Source organism: Bactrocera neohumeralis, chromosome 6 (genome assembly GCF_024586455.1).
Source record: "Bactrocera neohumeralis isolate Rockhampton chromosome 6, APGP_CSIRO_Bneo_wtdbg2-racon-allhic-juicebox.fasta_v2, whole genome shotgun sequence".
Classification (NCBI taxonomy): Eukaryota; Metazoa; Arthropoda; class Insecta; order Diptera; family Tephritidae; genus Bactrocera; species Bactrocera neohumeralis.
The window spans coordinates 38,449,116-38,465,967 of NC_065923.1; the positions used below are offsets into that span (position 1 = coordinate 38,449,116).

Here is a 16,852-nt window from a genome sequence, read left to right on the forward strand (position 1 = left end):
ATGGCGCCGCCGACTCATAAACCACACCAAATAACATTTTTTTTTTTTGGATGCAATGATAACTCATGGAGTACGTGTGGATTGCTGCCTGACCAATAATGCATATTTTGCTTATTGACGAAGCCATTCAGTCAGAAAAGAGCCTCATCGCTGAAAATGATTTTTCGATGAAAATCCGGATAATTTTCAAGTTGTTACTCAGCCCAATTCACGAACATACGACGATTCTTGTGTTGTGGCTTCAGTTCTTGCCTCAATTTGATCTTGTAAAGATATAGAGGATAATCTTTTTCAAAATTCGTCGTAACGACGTCACAGAGATGCCCAACATTTGAGAACGGCGTATGAGAGACTGATTTGGGTCTTCCTCAATTGATGTGCTAGTGGCAACAACATTCTCGAAACACTTCTTTACCTCACTGGCATGGAAACCTTTTGGACTGTGCCTGTGAATTCAAATTTTTCCACTAGATGCTCAATTTTTGATCTGACAGGACGATTATGACAACCATAAATTGGACGTAGCGCTCTTAAAATTGAGGCCACTGACTCCGAATTTCGGTAGTAAATTTTAACAATTTCTACTCGTTGTTGGATCGTATATATTTCTATGATGAAATGGCAAATCTTATTGAAGATAAATGTCAAAAGAGTGGGAAAAATATGGCATCGTTTGCCGTCTCTATCACTCTACTTTTTGTAGCATCCCTATTGAAAAACCTATAACAAAAGATTCCTTACAAAAGCTTGATTTCAACTGATCAGTTTGTATGGGATGCTATAAGCTATAATAATCCGAACTGAACAATTTCTTCGCAGATTGCACCATTTCCTCAGACAATAATCTGTGTCGGAATCTTTTCAAATGAAAAAGTTTTCTATACAAGTACTTAATTCCTTTAATTCAGTTCATATGGCAGCTATACATAGATAAAAGACGTCCGATCTAAGAAATTACGGCGGAGATTGCACTATCGCTTCAATTAATAGCTCATGCCACATTTTGTGAAGATATCTCGTCCAATAAAATAGCTTTTCGTACAAGCATTTGATTCCGATCTTTCAGTTTGTATGACAGCTATATTCTATAGTCATCCGATATCGGCTACCCCAACAAATAAGCTACTACGTGTAGAGAAAAGAGCGAGCACAGAATTTCAGATCGATATCTCAAAAACTGAGAGAAAATTCTCGTATATAGAAACAGCGGAGCTCACTCAATCCACTCAGGTTGTCAAGCTAATCATTCAAATATATACTTTGTAGCATCTCAAACTTTTTCTTCTAGGTCTTACAAACTTCATAGCAAACTTAATAAACCCTGTTCAGGGTATAAAAAATATAACCCGTCACCTTTATGTCTGAAACTAGTCCATGCCACACTTTCCTATAGCAACGCTGTCTACAGCATAAGCGTAATTCAAAGCAAAGAATATCCATGTTTCACATAAACATATATTACAAGTATATACACACTTGCTAGGTATGTATGCAGAACTTGATGTGTGCTTAAAGGCCACTTCACGCGATAAAACAATGATTCGAGCCGACATTAATGGCACATAAAACGCAGCGGCCATGTAGTCCTGCGAAAGAGAAAGAAAAGACACACAGAAAGATTGTATAAGAACATATTGCTATAAATAGGACAAAGGAATGAGCTTCCAACAATAAAAACTGGCTTAATATAATATATAAATAAGCTTTTACTTGCGCATACGCCATGTGTATGTATATAACTATATACAACAAATATGCAAGTACGTAGTGTGTTTGTGGCATGCGTGTCCGCTTGTTTGGGTGTTGAAATGTCTGTCACAATAAATTCACTAAAAGTGACAAATATATTATGCTTAAGAGTAATTGATGAAGTTTACGAGTATGTCCATATGCAGTTAAGGTGTGTACATAAATAGTATATAAGAATATGAACACAAGGAAAATTGTAAAATGATGAACTGTTTACTAGCATAACGTTCTGACGTGGTAAAATGGCAGTTAAAATGCATTAAAATAACCGGAAAAGTAGAGGAAGAAGGGCATATAAAAGCATGTTAAACTAATATTGATGAATTAGTCTTGGTTGGCTTAAAAATAATTGTTCAAACTCGACTAAGATCAATATGAAAATATAGATTCTAGTTCACCAAAATCGCCGTTCTTACATTGCTAATCGCGCTCGAAGTATACATAGTACGAACAGATGACTTTAGTCCCGCGACCACGTTACCCACTTACTTCTTTGGAGATTCACCTGGAGTGCCTCAGCTCAGGGTTTTGAGCCCACATAATGCTGAATAGATAGCTTCTTCACCTCCTGTAAGACAAGTGAACCTAAAACTCTCATAGGAAATGTTGTCTGCCTTCTTATTGATCTGGAAGATGTAACTTCGGACTCCATCTTCATTAAAAGAATTCGTCAAACTCAATATCCTACACTCGGTAGACGAAAGGTCCGAATTCTAAGTCTACCACGCGAGGTATGATGAACGCCGATGGAATATTGCTACAGTCCACCACCTCCAGTTCTGCGTTTTGCCGGAGGTTCGGAAGCGTTTTTCCCTCACTACTAGTTATCATTGCATATTAAGATTTTGACATCGCTAAACCGTCCTGCTTTATCAAATGATGGCATGAGTACATCCTGTGCGTTTTCGTCTATCCCAGCGTGTTACAGCGGTTATTGAACGATTACAATCAGATGTCGTTTCGCAATCTTACTGACTGCCGCCGCTGCTTTGAACGTTATCGACTTATCGCCCGCGTGTTTGACATTCGGCTTCTCGGTTACGTCCCTGCTCTTTCTCTTTTCCAGGGTGCCTGGCTCTATGTCGAACGCTACGTTTACTCAGTGATATTCTTATCTATATGATTAGCAAACGCTGGATGCGGACCACTACATCAATTACCTGTGGTGAAATGTGTTCGGTCGTTTTTACCTCCTCTCTGTCCCAACCCAACCGTTTTACCTCCACATCCTTTAGGTTGGATTGCCCATGACATGTAATTGGCTTTTGACTTAAGCCCCTACTTACTTGGCTTCTTCTAAGATCCTCTCTTGTTGCCAAGGCTGGAACCCTCGATCACCTGCCCATAAGAACGCAGAAGCTCTTGTTATTTTTCTTCGTTAACGCTCACAACAACTTTTTGGTTCGCGCCTTCATGAACTGTTGCCCCCGTGCGCTGTGGAGCTGGCTTGACGGTATTACTTTAACTACCTCCTCCCGTTGCAGTGGAGGTACGGCCTCTGGCAATACGGCTTATCAATTCGCTGTGCTCGCTGGTGGTAACAGTCTCGTCTCCAACCGCTTTTTGGACTGATATTCCAGCCCGCTTCATCTGCTCTTTGGTTTCCATACTCAGTTTAGAACTCATAGGTATCTTCCACCAGGTACCTCATTAGCAATGGCTGTAGTATTCCTTCATTCACCTCTTTCTGAGGTTCTGACGTGCTTATAAGGCAGTCGTACATAAGGGGATGAATAAGGAAATACACGAGCCTTAGCTGGATGATGCTTGCCTGCAATGTCATGCCAGCTCAAAGACAGTTTGAGGCTACTACAATACAAGCAACGACACCTATTGCCTAGTTGACATTCGCTCGAAGGATACAGCTAAGAGGAATTTTTTCCTGATCAATAAAGATCAAGTCTTTCCTCAATTAAGATGTTTTAAAATTCCAAATCTTTCGGATACTTCATTATTCCTCCGTTAAACATATGACTGTGTAAGTATCCCAAGCGAGTCAAACTGCAACGAACCGAAAAGAGTAATGCAAACAATATAGTTAAATATACATGTGTATGTGTCATTGAAAAGTGAAAGTACAAAATTCCAAGACAAATAAGCGTCAAATTTAGCAATTAGTTCTTGCTCCATACCACCACCACCATAGAGGCACCAATGGACTGCCGTCCATACTAAGCACCAAATCGTAGCATATTCAAACGCATGCATTCCAAGGCATACACATATCTATGTGGTAAAGAAAACATGTTTGAGGGAGCGCCTGATTTTTAGTTGTGAGTTTCAACGTCACTAACACTTTTATTTAACGCCGCTGAAGCATAGAACAAAGGCGTCGAGAACAAACGCGCCAACAGCAACGCATATAGTGTTTGGCAGTTTCCAAACCACAACCAGCAATTTACACAATGACCACATACACACACACTTACTTATTGACATCCATACAAACGTGCCAACATTTAAATATTCCACAAATCTGGCAAACTGTCCGAAAAGACACAACCCCTTGGCCATAACCCGTGCACCACGAGCATTGAATTTCCGTTTGCATTTTGTTAACCAGCAGCACATACCAGTTACAGCAAATAAGAGCTTCATCTACAACGCTTCTGATATGTATATGTTTGGATATTTTCATTTAGTAATTATGTTCCCGGCAGTGAAAGCTCCTTGCCGCGTGTAGAAACTTGTGTAGCCAACTTATATTGCTACTTCTATTCTTGGTTCTCAGAAGCTTTGGTGCTAAAAATGGATGAAATAAGCTTCAAACCTTTCTCTACTGCATACCATATCAACTATTAATTACGGTCTAGATATGATACTCTAATATTTCCTCAAAAACAAAGTGATTTTAGAACATCCACTAAAAACTATAGAGGAAAAGCCAAAATATCACCAAAATCTAAACTTATTGAAACTATTATCTCAAACTAAATAAAATTTTCGATTTCTCTAAGAGTTCTTTAATGGGTGTCTTCCTATCTTCATAAAAAAATATAATAAGGGATATTTAAGCTACTCCCACAGATTCAATTAACGTATTTCCAGGTAAATACCTTGGTCCAATTTTGTTCTTCTCATTTATTAACGCTATCTTTTCTATAATAGAGTACTCAACAATTTTATTACAAGCCGACGACGTAAATCCTTTTAAAATACTTGATAAAAGGTTTCTGTTGCGAACAGACTCAAACGGTTCAGTTGTTTGATGTGATAGAAATGATATGCCACTGAATCTCAAAACGTCTAAGGCGATGACTTTTTCATAGATCTGTGCAGCCCTCTCTCTATGCAATAAAAAAACATAGTCTAGATCAAGTAACTACTTTTGCTGATTGAGGAGTTTTCATGGACCCTTCTTAGCTTAATTTTAGTCTAAAAATTAATAGCATGATTTTGTAAGCAAAAGATGCTCTTAAGTTAGGTTATGTTAGAAGGCTGATCTAGAGAGATCGTTCATGGATTGCTATATAAAGTTCTTTGTGAAGCCGTAGAAAAGAAGGACTCTAGTTTTCGAACTTATAAATTAGCGAAACGTTTAGAAGCCAATACAAATTTAATTTCCACACTCATCAGTTCGGTGGGATGTCTGAAGGTATGCGCTCCAAAGAGTTGTAGATTTTAACCTCCCAAAAGCTGGACAGTCAAGAACGAAGTGTTGAGTTGTTTCCACTTCATCTTAAGTACAGCTTCTGAAGATGGCGTCTGTCAAGATTCCCAACCTTACAGCATGGAATCTATCATGGGCCAAATGGCTTTTGCGACACAACATGTACCAATGATTGCCCAGCGCTGGTCAAGCTTCCGCCAAGCCCAATTATCTAGTAGTAGAACACATGAAGATACGCCCGACCCGCTCCCATTCTACCGATAGCGGTTCTAGGCTGTCTTTCCTTACTATCTCATCAGCTTTAGAATTCCCTGCGATTCAGCTTGGCCTGGCACCCACACCGGTCTTATCACAAAGACGAGGTTAGGCACTCCTTGACCAACCTTGAACACATTAACAGTGCGGCCGCTCTGCTATCTGAGTGGATGGTCACTTCTCTGAAGGAGGCTGCTCTGCGGAGCAGTAAATTCACTGCCATGTTTATGGCGGCAACAACGGCTTAGAAGACACTGCAATAATCAGATAGTATCAATCTGGAGTCGAAAGAGAGCTCCTGACAGTAAACTTCTCAACCAACCTTCCCCCAAGCTTTGACCAATCCAAAAATAGGCTCACAGACCCTCTCCTCCAATGGCTACTTCGCATCCACAACCCCTCATGTTCAAAAAAAAAATTTTTTTTTCGTTTCGTACTTGGAAAAATAGGTTCTTAGACACCTCTAAGAAAGCCTCTCAAAACATGAGTTAATTGTAACGGGAAGGTCCTCCTACATACAGTTTTCTATTTTTTCTTATTATCAGATTGAAAAATTTATATCTCGCTTCCAACCACTTGAAAAAATATCTTGTTTCTTAGATCTTGTAGGAAATTGAATGCTCTACAAAAAAGGTCTATTATGATTTTTTTGTGAACCCAACCGTTTAAAAGATATTAACGGTTGAAGTTTGATTATTTTTGGGGAAAATTTTTTATTCCTTATGAATTTTATAACCCAATGAAAAAAATCATTATGAATAAGGTTTTTGGAGAGGCTTTCTTAGAGGTGTCTAGGAACCTATTTTTCAGAGTATCAAACGAAAAAAAAATTTTTTTTTTGTTCCACCTTAATATGCATTTATGTTTGACGATAAATATCTCGTAAACGCTTAACTTAATCGAAAAATCATTTGAGACCATTTTTATAGAGCAGTAAATTTCCTACAAAACTATGAGTTTCATCATTCATAATAAATTTTCTTCATTGAGTTATGAAATTCATAAGAAATAAAAAATTTTCCCAAAAATAATCAAATTTTAACTGTTAATATCTTTTAAACGGTTGGGTTCACAAAAAAATCATAATAGACCTTTTTTGTAGAGCATTCAATTTCCTACAAAATCTAAGAAACAAGATATTTTTTCAAGTAGTTGGAAGCGAGATATAAATTTTTCAATCTGATAATAAGAAAAAATAGAAAACTGTATGTATGAGGACCTTCCCGTTACAATTAAAAACTCATGTTTGGAGAGGCTTTCTTAGAGGTGTCTAGGAACCTATTTTTCCGAGTACGAAACGAAAAAAAAATTTTTTTGTTTTGAATCACTCTAGTGTACATTACTATGCTATATCTTCTTTCAAAAATTCAAAAAACGACCGCACTAATAAAACAAATAAATATACTATACCAAGCAGATTCAAAATCTTCTGCATCGCCATATATTTTGAAATAATAGTGCATTACCCTTAAGGAATTTTATTAAGACCACTTCACAGCTATTTCATACACATTTAACTAGAACACATCATTTTCTAGTTACTTTCACACTAGTTCGCTGCCACCACTAATAGCTTTACCCATCTCGACTGATATTATGCTCAGGCACAAACAGCGCCATTCACTACTGTCTGGCCATTACAGCAATCTATTTCAAACGCTCGTTAACTGGCTACCGCTGGCCAAGAATAAGCCGGCTACAAATGTGAAAGAGCACTGATGACCCTTTCAAAAGCTACTAACCAACATGCCAGTGTTTTAAAGCCAATTAATATTTTACACGCTAGCGCATTTCCTGCTAAGGCACAAATGTTTTCACACTTTCACTCTCTCAGTCAAACGCCATGGCTAACGGTTTCAGTGAATATTCATGTGCGAACGGCTGCTAGTTGACCGACATAAACATTAGAATTTCCACTGGAATTATTATAAAGTTATTTAAAACTTCTCTCTTACAATCCAACCATATATGTGTGTTTGTATTGCTTTAAGTCCAACAAAACTACGTATATGTAGGTATACACTTTGTTTGCCTGTTCATATTATTCACCAAATTCGTTTTATCCTTTCTCAACTGCTGAGAATTTCTTAATCATTGCACCCCACTCATTGGTGGTAATGCTTTGCTGTTGTTGCCTACATATCACACTCTCTCTCGCCAAGACAAATTCATTAGCCTTCAACTAAGCAGCTTGGGGTGCGCACAGTGCCGAAATTTATTCCATTTGCAGTGGCATAATAATTTGTAGGCACCGTTAAATTGTGCTACAAACTTAATACAAAACTTTGCCGTAAATAAATTTGGAAAGCTGAACATAGCACCGACTTCTGCTTAGACAATTCCATTTTGCCATTTGAAACTTCTACTCCAGTTCACAAGAATGTTCGGCAATGGTAATTCCCCGGCGCTCCAAAGTTCACGCAAGTGATGTGTGAGAAAATTAAATTCATTGTAATGGTGTTTGTGTTTTTATTGTTATTTTGTTTTGTGAGCACTTGAATATAATTTTTTTTGCTTTCACGAGCTGTGAATTCCTTATAATCTAAACTTACTTAGAGCTTTAAAGAGAGACAATTTTTTAAAATTTGGCCAGCATCGAACTTATGACAATAAATGTTTGATCCTTCGAAGGGCGTATCTTGTTTCAGCGATGATTATTAGGTGACAAAATTTAGACACTTTCCGGCTTTCATCAGACTAAGGTTGAATCTCAGTTCATACACTATCTGCAAACTCGGCATATTGGATAGAATTGATATTAGGCGCCCCAATAAATTTGTGGCAGGATGTAAGACCTTTGTTGATATACGCCGATCTCTTTGATCAATACATAGGAGTTTTGGGCATCATACTGGTTATTAGAATTATTCGTGCGCTAACGAGTATTGGCCTATTTGCCTAACCTATCCAGTTAGGAGCTATCTGTTCAAATTGAAAGCTGAGGGCTCATCACTCTTCGCTTCCGACCAAGAGGCGTTCTGAACTTCAGAACTGGAACTTAGCGCCGCTGGAAGTAGGTTTGCTGGTTTCGATAAGGAAATCACTCTTATTTTCAGGTATAAAAACTTAATCGTCTTGAACAAAAGTTTCTTTATTACTTAAAAAATTTCAATTTTTAGTTACCTCTGAATGAATGTTTATTGTAAAAGCTATATTACTTAGAGTTCCGGAGCCGCTTCAAACACTTGAGGGCGATATTCGCGTACTTTCTTGTAATGATCTGAACTCTGTACCCTCAAACGATAATGCGATTTCAAGCGAGCAACACTCAATGACGCACATCAGCATGTGTGGTGCACTAAGATCCACTCCAACCATGGCACTTAACGCCATCTTGCACATAGTGCCCGTAGACATCGTCGGAAGGTGTATGACTGCGAAAGTTGCTATCAGACTCAGAGAATCTGGGTTCTTAAAAGAGCACGTATCTGAACACTCAGATATTCTCACACACTTTAACTTCATAACGGATCACTTGGATCATGGAGTCGCCAAACGGAACTCTGGCGTCTCCTTCTCTGTCTATACTTGTATTACTACGAGGGAGTTGTGGGAAGAAGCCATTGGAGGAGCGGGGCAGTGAGCTTCTTTATTTATGGGTCAAAGTTTGAGGGAAGGTTGGTGGAGGGGTTTATTGTCAGAAGCTCTCTATCAACTCCAGTTTCACACTTTCTGACTACTGCAGTGTCTTCCAAGCCGAGCTTGCAGCCATTAAGATAGCAACAGATGTACTGCTGCGAAGTGCGTTCTTCTTCAGAGAAATTTTCATTCGCTCAGATAGCTGAGCGGCGAAACTAGCATTGAACTCATTAACAGTGCTTTCAGGGTTGGTCGATGAGTGCCTAATCTCGCTATCAATTGCATCTAGTGATTTTTTGCACTCAGTAAGGCCAGCCTCTCCCTAGTTGTGAGGCTTTTAACAGACCATTGCTCTATTGGCGTTCATGCTGTAAGGTTGCGAGCTGGATGAAGAAGGTGAGGCGGAAGCAACTGCACACTTTCTTCTTGACTGTCCCGCGTTTGGGATGTCAAGACTTAAATAATTGGGAGCGAATACCTTCCAACATTCCACCGAACTGGCGGGAGTGGATATTGAACGCCTGTGCAAATTTGTATTGGCTTCACAGCGTTTCTGCTAATTTATAAGTTCAATCTCTCTAGATCAGCCATCTAACCTAACCTAACCGGCTCTAACCCTCAATGATAACAGAGCAATGAAATGGCGAATCGATTATCTCTAATGCTTGCTGCGTATTATTTTTATATTGTTACGTATACGCCCTGTAAACTATATGCCTACGAGTAATTAAATGAATTTCTATGAATTCTCTTTTGTTTATTTCATTGTGGCGATAATCACTGCTTCTTCGCTAGCTTCATTTGGTGTAAGGCCAAATGTATTCATTAACACTTAAATTATAATTTATTTATATAAATCTAATGTTTGCATGGAAATTATATACATATCGCATATAGTATTAGAGCGGATCAATAAAATCGATTTTTGCTCTTCACTTCTACTATGTACTCACTACTCTAAAAAATATGTTGGTACTTGTAGATACTGAAAAGCAGTTTTTTCCAAGTATGAACTCTTAATATTAATAAGTTGCTTCTCTGCTTTTAAGTTTCTTAGCTTTCAGTATCAACTCTTTGAAAAAAGTTTCACGTATCTTATATTTGTAGAAAATTGAATTCTTTACAAAAATAAACCCTCACAACATTGTTTTTAAGCGTTTACACAACCAATTTTCAAAATGCATAAGGAGAAAAACAAAAAAATAAAAACTTTTTTATTGACCCTCTCTAAAACATAGAAAGAGACACATATGCACAAGTATACTCGTACTCAATTTTATATTAAATATTAGTAAATAATCTTTTTAAACAATAAAAACGTTGAGCCGTCCCTCCACTCCTACAAGGCATATTGAAAAGAGAACGTATATGGTAGGGAGCTGAGTTTGTGGCTTTAAACAGCGACATCTCAGCAGAACGCACATGCTGCAAAGCTCCGTGTTCGTGGGGGGCACGTCAACGTTGCTAATTCTTTAATGTGTTGTTGTTGTTTATGTTCTTCTTATTATTGCTATTATTACTTCTATAGACCGTGCACGTAGACTGTTTTCACTGTTGTTGTTTCGTGTGGTACCGGTTTTTTTTGTTGTTTGTGTGAGACTATCCTTTCCTGAATTACGACACATTTAATTGCTTGGATTTGGTGCACAGATTTATGTCGGCCACTAAGTGCCTGCTTAAGGCTGAAATGAGAGGACGCGACCTGGTGAACGACCAAATGATGTGGTGGCGGCGCCACACATACTCTCACGTATACCATACACACACTTGTATGCAGCGACGCATGAATTATATAAACCTACTTAGTATAAGATAGCGGCTAGCGAAAATGGTTTAAAGTGTTGCACGTTGAGGGAAAATATGTTCGTGCGAATTGTTACATGAATAAGTTGAGCGCTGAGTAAATGGGAGGTTTATTTAGTTAAAGCATTTTTTCTATAGGCTTTTCAGTTGTGACACAGTTGGATTGGAAAAAATTACGATATTGGGCAAGTATGACAGATTATCTGAGAGGCATGAGATGCTACAGAGTACAATTAATACTACTAAGCGAATAGAAGCGGCTTAGACGTCAACTCAAGCAAAACTGAAATTGTTTTTTGGTATAAGATCCAAAACGTGCCTCTTCCCTCTTTCGTAGCTTCTCGTCTTAAACCAATTGATAAAGTCAAATACCTAGGGCTTATACCTTGTAGAAACTTTCATGGATGTCAAATATTGAGAGAGATTAAGTGTATTGCTGCAAAGTGTTCGCTCAAGGTTCAGGGAAGCTGACTATATGAAGAGGTCCGAAAAAGCCATGTCCAAATCTCTCCTCCTTCAACTGCATTCCTGAAAACTTGGATCACTTTATCGCAGAGGCCATTCGTGAAGGCTTTTTCGTTACTCACATACCGACGAGATAAAAGAGGTAATGTGATCTTTTTCATGGATGGTTTCAAGCTGGGAGGGAAGTTTGGCGAGAAAGTTTTCTGTAAGGAGCGCTCTGTCAATCTTAGCTTTAGACTACCGGATCACCGTAATGCTTTTCAGGCAGAAGTGGCTGCTATTAAAGAGGCGGTAGACTTACTGCCACCGTATGCAACCTCAATCAGGTAAAAGCTTATTCACTCCGACAGCAGAGCGGCAATATTAGCACTGAACTCGCAAACTGTGCGCTCAAAGCCACTCAAAAAAAGTCTGTCTTCTTTAGAAGCGGAAGCGATTAAAGTGGCGGTAGACTCACTGCTATAAAGTGCAACCTCTTTCAGGGTCGTGTTTAGTCACATCGGCAGCAGAGCGGTAATATTAGCTTTGAACAGACTAACTGTGTGCTCAAAGCTAGGCAAGAAGTGTCTGTCTTCTTTAGGAATAGCATCAAGCTACTTCATCATTAACCTCAAGTTGATGAGCCGGTCAGGACTAGCACTGTACCAATATATCTCGTATGTGCTTATCAGGCGCTGGTTGAAAACTGCTGTTGTGCGACTGCGAAATCCCTTGGCAGGAGATCTACGGAATTTCTTGCCCTTAGCGAAGTTCAGCTTGCCGCAATCTTAAGGGTTTATACTGGACACTGTCCAATAGACATTCATGCGGACGCTAGTTATCAAAGTTGTATGGAGGAGAGGGAAATGGAAACATTAAGGCACTTTTGGTTTCACTGTCCAGCCTTTGCAAGACTGAGAGACATAGCCGACACTGACATTAGTCGCCTGAACAAATTTTTGGAAAGCTCAACGATCTATCTTACGATCTTACGATCTATTATATAGGAGTTGAAAGTATCTCAACGAACCGGCGTTCTAAGCTGTTCAAGTGAGATCCATATTAGGCTCGAGCCAATCTAACATAATATTTTGTCCTAAATATTTAGAAAAAAGGTTCAGATAATTTTATAAGAGAATTTTTTTTTAACAAGATAAAAATAAAAAACCAGAAACGTTGGATATTTCAATTTTTCACTCAAATTTTGAGATTGTTTGAAAAATGTGCTCACACAAAAGTTATACATCTTTTCATTATCCACAACTTTACAATATAACATTTTTCTATAGGACTCATAGTTTTGCCGGTAATCGAGAAACCATTTTTATCCCCTAAATGTTCAACCACGCCACCGTCCTCTTCCAGAGGTAAGATCGTTCGTAAATTATTGTACCCTGAACAGGGTATATTCAGTTTGTCACGAAGTTTGTAACACCCAGAACGAAGCGTCCTATAAAGTATATATATAAATGATCAGTATGTTGAGCTGAGTCGATTTAGCCATGTCCGTCTGTCTGTCTGTCTGTATATATACAAACTAGTCCCTCAGTTTTTAAGATATCGTTTTGAAATTGTGCAAACGTTATTTTCTCTTCAAGAAGCTGCTGATTTATCGAAACTGCCGATATCGGACCACTATAACATATAGCTGCCATGCAAACTGAACGATCGGAATCAAGTTCTTGTAGGGAAAACTTTCACATTTGACAAGATCTGATATTCTCGAAATTTGGTACAGATTATTTTCTAAGATAATAGTGTAATATGCAAAGAAATTGTTCAGATCGGCTTACTATAGCATATAGCCGCCATACAAACCGAATGAACGGAATCAAGGACTTGTATGGAAAACTTTCGCATTTGACGTAGTATCTTTTCTGCACTGGTCTATATAGTTCTTATCACGTTTAAAGCAATTCCTTTTTCAGATTTAAAGCAAGAAAGGTTAATCCTTATGGCCATCAACTCTCTGATGAATTTCTATATTTTATAAGGGTTCGCTTTCGCTTTAATTTTTCAATTTGAGAATTCCTTGCAAAAACTTGTGTGCTCAGTTATTGATGGCTTCTCGAACCACTCTTTTTTAAACGGCTTATAAAATGCTTGGCGGAAACGAGAAATGAATGTTGAATAACAAATTTCAGGAATCTAAAGAAATTATTTTTCGAAAGCCATTAAACTCTCTACAAAAGTTTCCAGCTTACCTAAAGTCTTTCTTTTTGGCAACAACTTCTCATCTCTTTTAATGGCACTTAAGGTATACATATCTGCAATATCAACAAAACCAAAATTTCGCTATTCCGCTCTCGCATACTACAAAAACAACAATTACAAGTGTAATCCGATATGAGTGAACTGGCAATTTCATTTACCCGTTGATTTTTTTTTTTTTTGGCACAGGTGAGGAATATCCCATTGCCACTTCCTTTCTACACTTCACAATCAAATGTTATTATGCCAGCACGATATTTAGCAATCCGTTCGCTTTTTATTAGCAAATAAAAAATTCGGTGGAAATATTGACATTACAATTTCCAGATAAGATTAAATTTTTACTATGCAAATATGAACTTCTGCAACACCGCCACTGCTGACGTTTGCTCCGAGCAATGGTAGAGCAGGTGGCAGCGTTATGGCAACTGGAAGAGCTACCCAAATGTGCGCAACTCCAAAGTTGCTGAGAAAAGTGAAAGAAACAAACAGACAGATGCTGCGCCATGGCAACACTGGAGCAGTGCAAAGATTTCGAGTAAACTTTAAAGTTTATTTACTGTGTTGAATTTTTGAAAGGATCATAAAAGATTTTCGGCAGCAACACGTGACTGCTCCTCTTAAAGTAGACAAATAGTGAGGAAATAAAATAAGGGAAAAAGAAAATAAAATGAAGCCAACAACAAGCACCCACAAGCACACTCACGTACAAAAAGTAGAAGCAGATTGTAGACATCATTTTATGTCTGTATCTGCAGTAACACCTTGTGGAGCCAGCTCAGCGAAATTGGCAGGAAATAGTAGAAACGAAATGGCAGAAGCGAACTAATGCATACGAATTAAATCACGAATATCACATATGACACAAAGGGTAGTGGGTGGGAGTAGCTTATGTGGGTCAAACTCTCGACAGCTGCAATTCATATTCCCGTTTCTCATAGAATAATCAGGTTACTGTTGTTATTGTAATGGTCATATAGTTCCCGTTAGGGTGGTAAGGTTCAGATAAGTTGTTATGGAAGACATCCAACGTTAGGCCCAGAAAACGTGCTGTTTCAACGGTCATCCTTTAAAGGGCCAGCGCTTGACGCGAATTACAACAGCGCCAGCCCCACTAACAATACCTCTTTCAGTGTCTTATACCGTGGGACCGTCAAGCGCTTAAAGCGTTGCCTTGCCAATATAGGACAAGGCCATACAAGATGGAAATGCTCTCGCAGTTTTGTAACCTGGTAGATACCACTCAAGGCGCAGCAGTTTAAATGACCTCCTAATGCCTAACTCCGAACAACAACAATCGTTGTGATTTACGTGAGTACCTGCCGCCGACGGTCTAACCTCACAGTGTTTCTTTAAAGCACATAGATAAAAACAATGCGTTGATCAGCGCCCCAAATAATACATGCTTTTTGCAAGTATTACTTGGTTCCAATTAGTCGGGTGGAAGGGACACCTTTTCCACCTTGATCGGGTACGAGGCCGATCTAAAACTTCGGCTGTGCTGTGTCCGGCACACGGCCGCAATGCGACTCCACGCTAAATTGAATTTTCAATTCAACCTTCTTTAAACCACAGCCACCACGAACCTATACAAAGGGCTAAGCCCAATTAGCAGATTGGAGCGAACTCCAAGGGCTAACTGCTCGACGTGGTACCCTATTTGAGTCTCTGGGCAGATCTTGTAGCTTTTGCAACTACCAGTTGAGCACCCATCAAACTCAATGACTGGTGACATTTGTCGCTTGAACTTCAAATGTCTTTTCATTATAAGGAAACTCATTCAAAGTTTATAATGTCAGTTCAAACTGATACTACAATACTATTTCTGACAAGACTAGGATGAAATTTCTAAACGAGTCCAAAAACAAACAAAGTGAATGTTGAATTTTAGCCGCCTCTTACGACAGCCATACCTTACCGAGGGCAAATTCTAGCTCCTGCCCGCTAGTGGAGCTAACTCCGAAGTGTCTGTCACTACCGTCACTATCTGCCTGCCGAGCTATATGCATCAGCGAAAAGGTCTAAGGGTGACTGGCTTAGTACCAGTTCAAGAGTTCATTGGCTTATGGTGGATTTTCGTAAGCCTATCCACCATACTACTGCCCCGTACAGCAGTATTTGCCCACTGGTTGTGCCGAGCATCAGCCTACATGTAAGTATATAAGGCATTGTTGGTCTTTCGTACTGCTTGCTGTTCAAGACTACCCCAAACTAGTAGGTATGTCCTTGAGCAAGAGCTTTTGGTTTCTTTGTGAAAATAAGCAAATTCATTCTCTCTGGAACCAACCCCAGACCCGCTTGCGATATTGGGTATCTTGGTTCTGTACAGTATTGAGAGTGAAGGTCATAATATTGCCAATGGTGTGTGTTGAGGGCTTCGCCACCCAGTTTAATTCAAAGTTATTCTCCGCTAAAGTACATAGGAGCGGATATAGTACTTCACCCTGCGGAATTCCTCTACAAACTTTCTTGTTCATTTTAGCATCACTACATGCTGCTTTTATCTTTTTAGAGATCAAGATGCTTTTGACCCAACGTTGTATAATAATAAGGGCCACATCTATTAGCTCAATGTGGTTGTATCAAAGAAACTGCATTTTCTCTCAAGTTATCTTTGAACAGATATGCAGTCGTTGCTGTGAAAATTTCGCGACATTTTTTATTTTCTAATAGTTGTAATCGAAAAAAACATCCTTCCTCCAAATCTTTAAGAATTGTATCTCAAAGGCCTGTGTAAAATTTCAAGAAGATCGGTTAAGTAGTTCTCGAGTAATCTTCCCAACCGACTTCAGAAACACTGTTTCGAGAAAAACGCGTTTAAAAAGTTCTCAAGACTTTATCTCCGAAACTATTACTCGGATCAAATGAAAATTTAGGGAAATGTTGTAGAGGTGCTGTAGACTTTAATTAGGCAATAAAAGAAGTAGATTTTTTAAAACCCCCAAACCCATGTAAGCCCTTAATCTCCTCATTTCAAAGGTTTTTAGTTATATGAGCATGTTCCCTCGTTTCTCTGGATTGCATCTGTAAATTTCGGTTAAAGGAGTATTTCAGAACTTATTGTTGATGTTGAGACGACAAGATTAAAGAAACCATCACAAATTCTGACCTTAAAGCATTCAAATTTAAACCCTTACACTGACCCAATGAAAAATTGTCACACTAAATTTATCTCAAATACTCTAAAAGATGTGAAGCAAC

At 38.7% G+C, this 16,852-nt stretch overlaps 1 protein-coding gene across 1 annotated transcript in view; it reads left to right on the plus strand.

Annotated features, from left to right (window-relative positions):
* LOC126761940 (uncharacterized) overlaps positions 1 to 16,852 on the plus strand; it is a 277,755-nt gene that overhangs the window by 249,648 nt on the left and 11,255 nt on the right. The gene's annotated exons all lie outside the window — the stretch shown is intronic.